Below are 8889 nucleotides of genomic sequence, written 5' to 3'. Positions count from 1 at the left end.
TCGACCTTCCTTTCATACCCACCTGGCCCAAGACGGACCTTATGTATATTGCTCTTGGCTAGTTCTCGATTTTTCTGGCTCAGGGCTAGAGCTTCTTCAGTGGTCTTTTGTCAAACAAACTCTTCCCACTGTGCTGGTGTGATGTCCCCGAAATCTGCAAATGGAGTTCGACCCTTCTGGACATACTGGGTATTCAGTTGGCTTTTCCACCGGCGGAAAGATTCACCCAGCATCTTCATAGCATAATGCTTTATTTTCTCTGTAGTTCCTCTTGGCAGAACAAAAGTACTGCTCAACAATTGCCAGATCGCTTCTTTCTTGCCTGTGGGAACCAACGTCCAATTGGTGATCGTTGGATCCAAAACCACTTTTATTCTGATTATAGCACTGATGGAGTTACGAAACTTTGCTACAATCTTCGGGGGTTCTGTGGGCTCTCCTGCCGTGCTAATTGCATTGACCGTAAACTGCCCTTTGGGGTAGTGGTTTCTTCCTCATTGACCCCATTTCCTTTTGTTTTGGCTGTCCTAGGTCGTACTTGCAGGATTAGGACCCGAGCCTTCATTGTCTTCCTATGTGGGGCTAGGGGGTTGGCGTTGGCACTTACTCCTTCCTATCTCTGCCGCCTACATGGATCATGCGATCCGGCAAGTCGTTACACGTAGTGTATGAAAACGTATAGTATGCGTTGTTGTAATTAATCGTGTATACATTACCTGATGTGCTTTCGGTTCGTAATCCGGATCAAATTCCTTCCTTGAATGGCTTTTCTCTTGGTTGAACAGGGTGTGGATCAAGCGGATCGTGCCACTTGCCATCTACCCAAGCCCCTTGTCCAATCCTAGGGCCGTCATCGTCCCTAGATACGGCATCAACGTCGTACTCTTTGTTCCCAAATTGGACACCACCGCTGTACTCGTCATCCCACTCCATTTGGGATGCAATTTTTTCAAGATCCTCACCTTGCGGTGCGGCATCATCCCTTCGTGGGGAAGATGGCGACGATGGATCCATCTACGACTTGTACACTACATAGCCATCGACGATATATTTGAACAAATATTTCAATTCACAACGAAATGAGAGAGAAAATTCTAACAAATATGAAATGCACATTAAACAATTTCACATTATAAAGTAGAAAAAGAAACTGCAATGTCCACTTTGGTATAAAAAGGAATCTGTAATGTCCACTTATACAAATTTCACATTTAAATTACAATTATTTTGAATACAATTGCTAGAAATACACACTTTATAAAGTAGAATATAATTCATTAATAATAAAAAATAAATATGAAATATACATTCAATTTACTATGAATATATACATCATTAGAGTGTCTCCAAAAGTATATAAAACTTTCTAACATTCTCAACTTCAAATGGAAATAAGAAATAACTACTATAATGAAAATAACATTCACTACCAGTACATGCCTATAACCAATCAACATCCTTTACAAAAGTAGTAGATCTCATTACAAGGAAGCTAACAAATTGACTACCTCATTCATATACTCACATTCACATGGATTTTTTCTATATGTCTCCCTATGTATGTGTCTCTCTCTATATATCTCTATGTGTCTCGCGAATGAGAGAGACCAAGAATAGAGACATTACGAACTCTTTCTTATAATCAAATCGAGGACACATGCTTTTTATGAGCTATTTACTCTAACTTTTATTTTACAATACAAAATATTTAGAAACTGAGCATTGTCATGTAACAAAAGTTGTAGAACTAGTTTTATGGAATCCAAAACAGCTGAGTTTGCACTTTTATAATTTTTATACAAATTTATATTGATTTTATAAAATTTGAGCTTGGGTTTTACAAATTGGTCCCTAGGTTTAGCATTTAAGCCCCTACAAAGATCTAAATCTTTGCAATATGGCCCTTGGCCGGATTTCATGGTGGGCGAGGTTCGGCCGGCCACAATCCGGCCCCTAGGCTCGCAGGTGGCGATGGAGAAATGGGGAAGGAGCAAGAGGAGGTCGAGACAAACTTGTAGGCGGCTTCGGAGCGGGCGTTGGTGGCCGGAGACGGGCGGCGCATGGCGAGCAAGGCGGCGCTGAGCTCGAGCTCAGCGAGGAAGAGCGAGGGCGCGCGGATCCGGCATCCGCGCGTGGATCCAGCAAGGGCCTGCCCAGGAGGAGGCGCTGAAGGTCAGCGAGGCCGAGGTTGCGGTAGCGAGCGGGCGCAGGCCGGGGCGGAGGCGCGGCCAGCGAGCGGGGCGGAGCGGAATGGGAGCGGGAGCGGGCCGGGGTGGCAGCGCCGGCGCCGGTGCCACCAAGGGCGGCAGCGGCACGCGGGCAGGAGGCGTGGTGGCGGGGGAGGAGGCACGAAAAAATTCGGCAGCCTTACAGCGTCCCACGCGCTTCACCTCCAAAATAATTCTAAGTACAGGGCAGCCTGGTATATATAATAGAGGATTTGTAAGGCTGGGTATGCCCCCCACCCGCCGCTACAAATCATTTTCCAAAGCCCGTAGAAAAATAATTTAATTCATAAAAAATAGTAAAACACATCAAAAATTATTAAAATTTTACCATAAGCATATTGTGATATGCAGAACATAAGAAAAATATCAAAATCACATTTCAATGTGTGTAATGAATAAAAGTATTGAAACCACAATGTGCACCTAAGTCACACTACTATCTCATATAACTCAAGGCTAACTTTGTGATTTTCATACTCTTAAACACTTAAAGTGTTAACTTATGTCTTTCATATTTTTCTCTAGTTCTATAGGTCATTATATTGTTATGGTTAAAAATTCATATTTTTGATGTGTTTTACTATTTTTCTCAACATAAATAAATTTTTTGAAGAAATCAGAAAATCATTTGTAGGGGCGGGGCCGCCCCTACAAATGATTTCCTGATTTTTTGCAAAAATTCATTTAAGTCGAGAAAAATAGTAAAACACATCAAAAAATATGAATTTTTACCATAAGCATATTGTCATATGTAGAACATAAAAAAATATCTAAATTACAGTGCAATGTATATAATGAATAAAAGTGTTGAAACCACAATGTGTACCTAAGTCACACTACTATCTCATACAACTCAAAGCTAACTTTGTGTTTTTCACACTATTAAACACTAAATATGTTGAATTGTATTATTCCTATTTTTCACTAGTTCTACAGGTCATTACATGCTTATAGTAAAAATTTCACATTTTTCTAAAGTGTTTTACTGTTTTATTTGAATTAAATAAATTTTCAGAATAAATTGGGAAAACATTTGTTGCCGATCGATTGGGGGGGGCACCCGCCCCTACAAATCGAATTTTAGGAGCAGCCATTACATGCTCGGCACGGCAACCCGGATACTCCGGGTGACGTATGTTCGGACATCCAATCGATAACCCAGATACTCCGGGTATATGTCCTCCGGACATATGTTGAGACATCCGATCGGCAATCTGGATATTTCGGGTATTTGTCCGCATACTCCGGAGTATCCTACTACGGTTCTCAACAAAGCCTGGTCATTGGCATTTACTGATTTCCTCCCAAGTGTGCTCTTTCCAATCAGTCGCCCCTCATGTCGTGATACTGGAACACCAATCGGGCAAAGTGTTTTGCTGTTTTATTTGAATTAAATTAATTTTCAGAATAAATTTGAAAAACATTTAATTTCTACAAAATAGTAAAACACATCAAAAAATTGTGAAATTTTATCATAAGCATATTATGATATATAGAACATAAGAAAAATATCGAAATCACATTGCAATGTATATAATGAATAAAAGTGTTGAAACCACAGTGAGTCGAAATGTCATTATAGTAAGGCATGACAAAATACAAACACTATCGCACATTAATAGATCTCATATTTATAATTATTTTAGAATACATAAATGCATGAGATATTAGCTGCATTTATTTAAGCAGTAACAATTCTGGATTCACCATCTTTGTGTGCCCATGGCTTGTCGTCTTTTCTTATGCCTGCTTCTATAATCTTCATCTTCTGTGATAGGACTATAAAAAGGTTCATTTGATCATACTGATTATATTCTTCCACATCGTCGATACCCTCAACTCCTATGATATCTGGTTTTCCAGGGATGACAATGTGTTTTGTCTTCTTTGCAGGATCAGCTACATAGAGTACCTGTGCGACCTGTGAATTAAGTACCCATGGGTCGTCTTTATAACCAACATTATTTAGGTCGACAATCGTGAGTCTATAGCCGTCCACCTCAACACCATTCGGGTGTTTGACCCAACGACACTGAAAGACCAGGATTTGTATATTGGAACCATAGTGCATTTCCCATGTATCATCTATTACACCGAAATACATTGTATTTTGACCTGTTCTCTCGTCTAAGGCCACAATACGAACACCACTATTCTGGGACACGATTTTCTTGTCTTTGGCGGCAGTATAGAATAGATATCCATTTATATCATACTATTGCCATGATGTGACCTGACTAGATGGACCAGCTACCAATCTTTTGATTGTTTGCTCCTCCATGGTCTCCCCATCTGGTAGATTCAGGTCCTTCAACCATGCAGTCAGTTGACGCTTGTGCTCTCTCATGATCCAATCATCAGAGCAGCCATTACTTTCTACCCGAATCATGCTCAAGTGTTCATTGACTAAAGGTGTCAAGGGCCATGCTCTGGCCACTGTCATGCTGAGACCAAGCCAAGTCATCGCTATTGTAACGCCCGCGTTTTCGATCTCTAACAACTCACTAATTAAAATCACTCGTTAAAAATCATTTTTCAAATTATTGCAAAACTAGTCTCGAGCTCAATTCCTTTTCCATCAAAAATCCATCCCAAGCCTAATCTCCCTTTGATTAATCCCTTCATGATCCATCATCAGCAAATTAGCAATTTTTATCTCTCTCTCCCTCTCTTACTCTCCAAATACCTTGCCTATGCACATACAACTCAGAGGCGAGCCTTGCTTGCAAGTAAATTGGGCAAGCTTGCCAGGCATGCAGCAAACCACGTCAGGCCCTGTTTAGATCTTTACATGTAAACGCAAAAAAGCCGTAAACGCATTAAAGTGAAACGGAATCTTACTAATTTGAAGTACTAAATGAAGTCTATTTACAAAACTTTTTGCATGGTTGGGCTGTAAATCGCGAGACGAATCTAATGAGCCTACTTAATCCATGATTTGCAACAGTGATGCTACAGTAACCATCCGCTAATTATTGATTAAACATGGATTAATTAGCATCATTAGATTCGTCTCGCGATTTACAACCCATCTATGTAAAAAGTTTTGCAAATAGACTTCATTTAGTACTTCAAATGCCCTCTTTACATCTTTACACAATTTTACAAAGTGAACTAAACACCCCCTCACTCCATCTCCCTCCACTCTCTTACTCCATCTTCCCTGGCCCAATCAGCACGCATTCATGCAGGCAACACAGAGATACACGAATACACCAGAGCAGGCGCACAGCAGCAGCACATGGCCATGGCACGCCGAGCTCTCGCACGAGTGGACAACCTGGCCAAAAGCCGGAGACCCCGGCGAGCTGCCCTCTGCGCGTGCCATCCCATCTCCTCTACGCCATCATCACCGAAAGCCCGTGCGTGCTCCTGCCGTCCCATCACCCAGCCGAGCTGCCCGTCGTGCCAAAGCCGCACCGGCCGCCGGCCACCAGGGCGCCTGCCCGCCCCGTCCCTTCACCGCTGCAGCCCCGCCGCCTTGCCGCGCGCGCCGTGCCGTCGCCTCAGCACCACCGCTCCGCTCGGCGACGCCCACAAGCCGACGCTCGGCCACCGTCGCCGCCAATCCGCCATTAATGGTGGTGGTTGAAGCTGCGACCTGTTGCCGCTTCTTCGGCCTATAAAAGGCGAGGCCGAGCTGCCCTCCGTCGCCACCTTCAACTCGCCGAGCAGCCCAACTCCACCACTCGCCGAGCAGACCAACTCCACCACTCACCGCCTCCCCTCCTCCCTGAATCGAGCTCCGTGCTCCCCTACACCAAAACGAGGCGCTGCCTCGATCTCCCTCTCCAAGCCGCCCCTGCCCGAGGTGAGCCCGGGACTAACTTCCCCCTCCTCTCTCCTCTCTCTCAGTGCCCTTGGATTCGAAAACGGACACCGGAATTGCCGTGCCGGCAGAGCTCCAGGGAGCTCCCGCCGCTGCCCATGGCGGCGCTGGGAAGAAAAGGGACGACGCCCTGTCCCTGTCCCGTTCTATCTCTCTCCCCCTTTAATCCCTTCTTTGTTTTCTCTTTTAAGTAGCCCAGCTCAGACTGCAACAGCACGCCGGCCCAAGTGTTGGTCGAGAAGCCCAAAACGCAACCAGACATTCACGTGCACCTAGAAGCCATGAAGCACCCACCCATTTATGTTAAATAATTTTCAGGTTTTAATTAATCACCAAACACTAACATCAGCCGCGTGCAACCAAGCCTCCCCTCCGAATATGTTTAAATCATTTTTGGAGTTTAGTTAAACAGCCATCTTTGCAAACTTAATATCTCATCCATCTAAATTCCGATTCCATTAATTCTTTTTCCTAAATTCCTCTAAAGTCATATTCTATCTATACAAGCTATCATCCTCTCCAATTGAGCTCATTTATTTGTGTGATTGTGTTTACGTGTGTGACGTTCGCGTTGTCTTTGCCATAGCTGACGGAATGAACGAGGAGTACCGCGAGCCAGAGCCCGAGGAATCGTACCGCGAGCAGAAACTCCGGGAAGGCTTTGAAGACGGCAAGTTCAATCTCATCCTTTGATGCATATTTTGTCCCTATTTTCTAAACACAACCTATTGGCCTGTTTTATAAAACTGCATATGCTTTTACTGCTAAAACATAGTTGGATAGCCATTCCTTGATTTGTTATAACCATTCCTTTATCACCTAGATTAATGTCTATATATAATTCGTTATATTTGGATATTAATCGCTGCTAGAATCGCTTAGGACCTTATACTCATCAAATATGGTGTGATTATTTATAAAGGAAAATGTGTGAGTGTGTGGGGAGGGAAAATGTGGATTTGTTGGAAAATAAATAAAAGATGTGTTTTGACGAGATGGATGGCATTTCTGTGCCAAAAGGTGTGCTTGACCCGGCATGGTTGAGCAAGGTGGGGAGATGTCCATCTTGTCACAGTTAAGGACCGAGTTAATGTGATGTCTTGCCTAACCAATCCATCGTGCAACCACTCGACCATTGTATATGGCAACGGCTTAGCATAAATCCCACTAGCTAGTCTATTAGTCATCAGAAGAGCTGAAAGCAACGGGTGGCCAAGGAGACGGGATAAGATCGTGGTGACTTATGCCCCGGTTATACCTTAGTAATAGGTCAATGACCCCTTGGTGGAGTCCGTGTTGGCTAGCCAGGCTTAGCTAAGGTGGGTAATGGCTTTGTTGGAATCTGCACCGGCACTAAGGTGTTCATGCTGCGGTACCTCACTTGTGGGTAAAGTGTACAACCTCTGCAGAGTGTAAAACCTATTCGAATAGCCATGCTCATGTTATTGAGAGAGTGTAAAACCTATTTGAATAGCCATGCTCACGTTATTGAGAGGGTTACGGTTTGGTCACATAACTAGCGTTTTTCTAGGGATTGTTGGGATGGTGTGAGTTGTTTTGGAAAAGTATCCGGCAGCAGTGCTGTGTGCTACGACGGATGGGGAGTTCGGTACCAGCTTTTAAAACTTGGATCCTATGAGGATCAACCCCATTTTGTTACAAAAAGAATTGCTTTATAAAACTCTGCTTTCAAAATAAACCCTTGCATAAAATTTGCTTTACCGCAAATTAACCGATAGCCTTATCCTTGATTTAGTCCCCTGCATGTATTCTGTGTTATCCCCCTCTGTGGGTGGGGTTGGAATTGTTGAGTACTTCCATACTCACCCGATATATATTTATGGTTTTTCTTCAGAAGAAGATCCGGACTTCGTGCCCGAAGACGTTGAGTAGGTGATCGTCCTGCACCCAACCTTGCCTGTGGTTTAAGTTCTCCACAGGAAGCTTCTAATGGTGCAAGACTCTGAAGTTATCTTAGATTGCGTTGACATTTTAGCTTGGCTTGTAGTACTTATGTTGTCCCTCGTGATAGTGGTGCTTCAGTGCCCACTACCCCGACAGTTTGTACGGTAATGAACCATCTGATGTAATAAATGTGTTATCAGCTTCCTAGGACTGATATTTGTATCACATTTAGTCTCTACTTATGTGGGGACGCTTTAGCTATTGAGCCGTTCCACCCCGCGCCGCTCCCTTTTCGCCCTCACCTCGCCAACATGCACGCACAACGGCACACCAGGCCTTTACAGCTTTTCCACGAATGCCATAGGGGCGCACCGCACCCACACACCCATGGCCTCGCTGTGATCCTGACCTCGCCGGTCGCCGCTTCGCTGTCAACTGAGCTCTGCCCTTGTGCCGCTCTCCTTGCCCTGCTCACCGTCGTAGCGTCTCGTCATGAACCCGGACAAGGCCCTCGCCGTGACCCGTTCGGTTTGCTGGCCGCCCAGCCCGTGATGCCGAGAGATATGTCCGTCACCCGCGCTCGCTGCCGCTGGGCCCTCGCTCGCCGGCGCGCCCGCGACGGCAGCCGCCGGGCCCTTGCTAGCCCGTGCCGCTCGCACGCCGGCAACCGCGGCCGCCTGCCACCGCACGCTCTGGCCTGCACCACTCACGCGCTTCGGCTGCCACTGCACGCTCTGGCCTGCATCGGAAGGTTTGCTTAGATAGTTGTGGTTCATTCTTCTGGTGTTGACAGGGTCAGATTTGTTTAGTTCTGTGGTGCTTTGATGTTAGTAGGGTGGGTTGATTGGCCTCGCAGCAGTTACCGTCGGACTCACCAGTGAGGCAGCTCAACATCTCGAGGTTTGCTGCCGCTAACGTTTAACTCAT

Source organism: Panicum virgatum, chromosome 8K, assembly GCF_016808335.1.
Source record: "Panicum virgatum strain AP13 chromosome 8K, P.virgatum_v5, whole genome shotgun sequence".
In the NCBI taxonomy this organism is placed as follows: domain Eukaryota; kingdom Viridiplantae; phylum Streptophyta; class Magnoliopsida; order Poales; family Poaceae; genus Panicum; species Panicum virgatum.
Note: the sequence above shows the minus strand (reverse complement) of the source record.